This window comes from Rhea americana, unplaced genomic scaffold, assembly GCF_003343005.1.
Source record: "Rhea americana isolate MKP2758 unplaced genomic scaffold, rheAme1 scaffold_56, whole genome shotgun sequence".
NCBI classification, from domain to species: domain Eukaryota; kingdom Metazoa; phylum Chordata; class Aves; order Rheiformes; family Rheidae; genus Rhea; species Rhea americana.
This window is the reverse complement of record NW_028186712.1, coordinates 5,047,091-5,049,440: the sequence shown is the minus strand read 5'-3', so window position 1 is coordinate 5,049,440 and position 2,350 is coordinate 5,047,091. Positions and strand designations below refer to the sequence as shown.

The window sequence follows — 2,350 nt, the reverse complement described above, 5'->3', positions numbered from 1 at the left end:
ATACTATAGCAGAATAATTATTGACCTGAGTATCATCAGGATGGCAGTGMAGTGCAAATAAATAATAGCAGCTGTAGCTTTTCAGGGCAGTTACGATGGATTTAATTCATTGATTTATTGRTATATTTTGACTATTTTGAGCTTTCAGCAGTGTAAAGCAACATAGGTTGTGGCAGCTGTGAATTGTCAAATCAGTGTAAAAAAATCACAGCATAACTCTAAATCTGAATTTATTACTGTTATCTGCTTAATGGCTAGCAAGTAATGAAACACATCTGAAGTTTTAAATAATAAGCTCATTTCTACTTACTCATCGGTTTTACCAACATCAGTTCTGTCAAGTAAATAGCAATAAGGCTGATACACTCTATATAAGCAGAATTAGGCCCACTATTTTCTTCTAATTGTATTTATCCTTTTGTAGTAGATGTAGCTGTAATACCTTTCCTAGTAAAGCTTGCCTACATTATGTGGAGGACATTTAGAATTAAAATCTTGCAGTTGTTAGGTACTAAATTGTCAGTGTTGAAAAAAGCAAGYTGTTGGAGAATGTAATATAACCAAAACATTAAACAGAGATTTTTTTTGTTGATTAGCTCTTTCTTCTGTTTAAGTAAAAAATGAAAAATGTACAGTAGCACCTAGGTTTCTTTTCTATTTAAAATTGTTCCAATAGTCAATGAGAAAAGATCTCTTTTTTTTTAAAAAAAAAAATCTCTTTTACTGATTCCTGAGATTAAACTCTCTTCCTACTGGATCAACAGTGGGTTATTCTACTGATTTAGGTGAGAGAAGCTGGAGTGATCTAGTCTGATCATCTGTATACCACACACAATATCATGAATGAAATCTTCTTTTATACCTGTTATCTTGTGATTAAATAGGAAGATATCTTTTATAAAGACGATAGGTCCTGCTTTGAAGGTCACATCAGAATATATAAGCTCATTCTTGGCTACTGCCTAGRTGGTATTATTTTCTTTCCTTGATCRCCTAAAATGCCATTGGTAGCTTGGTAAAATTTTCCCCACCTTTATCTCCCCTTTCAGATCAGCAGAATAGACTGATGTTTCATACTCCGCAAGTACAGGATAGACCCAGATCCAAATGTTTTCTCACTTCCACATGCCAGGTGTATGCCTTCATATCAAGCTTATTCTCAGGTAAGTGCTTTTCTCTTCTTTTAACTGGCAAAGAAATGTTAAGTATATAAAACCTTTGCATAGACAAGATTTGTCTAAACTAGTACATTTTCAAGAACTTTAATTTTATTTTTTAGGTATCAATATTTTCCACTAAAAATATCCCTTTTCTTTTTTCCTCTCCTGTTTTACTGCAGCAGTAGTTTCTGTGGCCACAGCAGTAACCTGCAGCTTTTGTTTCAACTGATCTGTCCATTCCCTGCTTTGTACACCTTGTTGGCTCATCCTCTCACCTTTCAAACAACATTGAAGTTGTTGTTTTACACATTGACTCATTTCATTTATGTGCATTTTTCAATAAATTTCCCTGTCAGCTCTCCATGCACTGGTTCATCACCATGATCCTTTCTCTCCCACGCTCATGTCCTCTTGCTTACTCAGTGTCTTCACTGAATATCTGCTCCAGATCTGTTAGTCCTTCCTTCTTGTGTGCTAAGAAACATACAGTCTCTTTTCTGTCGTTAGCTTTTCTTCTCTCCCAATAAGCAAATACATATTTCTCTTACAACCATGAAGATACCTTTTTGCCTATAATGTTGCCCATAGTGCCAGCCCAGCTTACAGCCACATACTCTGCTTTATCGTCTTTGAACTGTGCATCCATTCTGCACAGTTTCTGCAAAACTTAACATCTTTTTACATTTTATCTGCAAACACTTGCTTCTCTGGCAGCCTCCTCTCACCTGCTGTTAAATTCCTCTTCTCCATAGGCAGGGGGATGTAGCTCAGTGGGAGAGCGCTTGCTTCGCATGTAAGAGGCCCTGGGTTCAAGCCCCAGCATCTCCACATGCCTTTTCTCCAGAATGCCAGCTCTCACAGTGGTGGAAATGGCTGTGCCCTGGGAAGAAACCTCCCTTCCCTTGTCTAACATGCACTGGGTGACCTGCTGCTTGAGCAGGGGGGGTTGGACTAAGTGAYCTCCAGAGGTCCCTTCCAAACCTACCGATTCTATCACAGCCTACTACTACATATACTATTATGTGCTATGTGTGGTTCTTTCATACCCTGGTTCTAAAGGAAACTTGCTTCTTTCACTCTGTTTAATGAATCATTCACAATAGCTTCCTTTCAGATATGTTTAATCTCTGTTCTATAAATAAACATATATATGTGTATATTAATTGTTTTGGACTAGTATGTCTAYGTAC

General features: G+C 37.2%; 1 non-coding gene across 1 annotated transcript; it reads left to right on the top strand.

Moving 5' to 3' along the window:
* The first annotated feature begins 1,916 nt into the window (after window positions 1-1,916).
* TRNAA-CGC (transfer RNA alanine (anticodon CGC)) lies at window positions 1,917-1,988 on the top strand. Its single transcript has one exon. It is a non-coding gene; the product is annotated as a tRNA-Ala (tRNA).
* The last annotated feature ends 362 nt before the right edge of the window (window positions 1,989-2,350 follow it).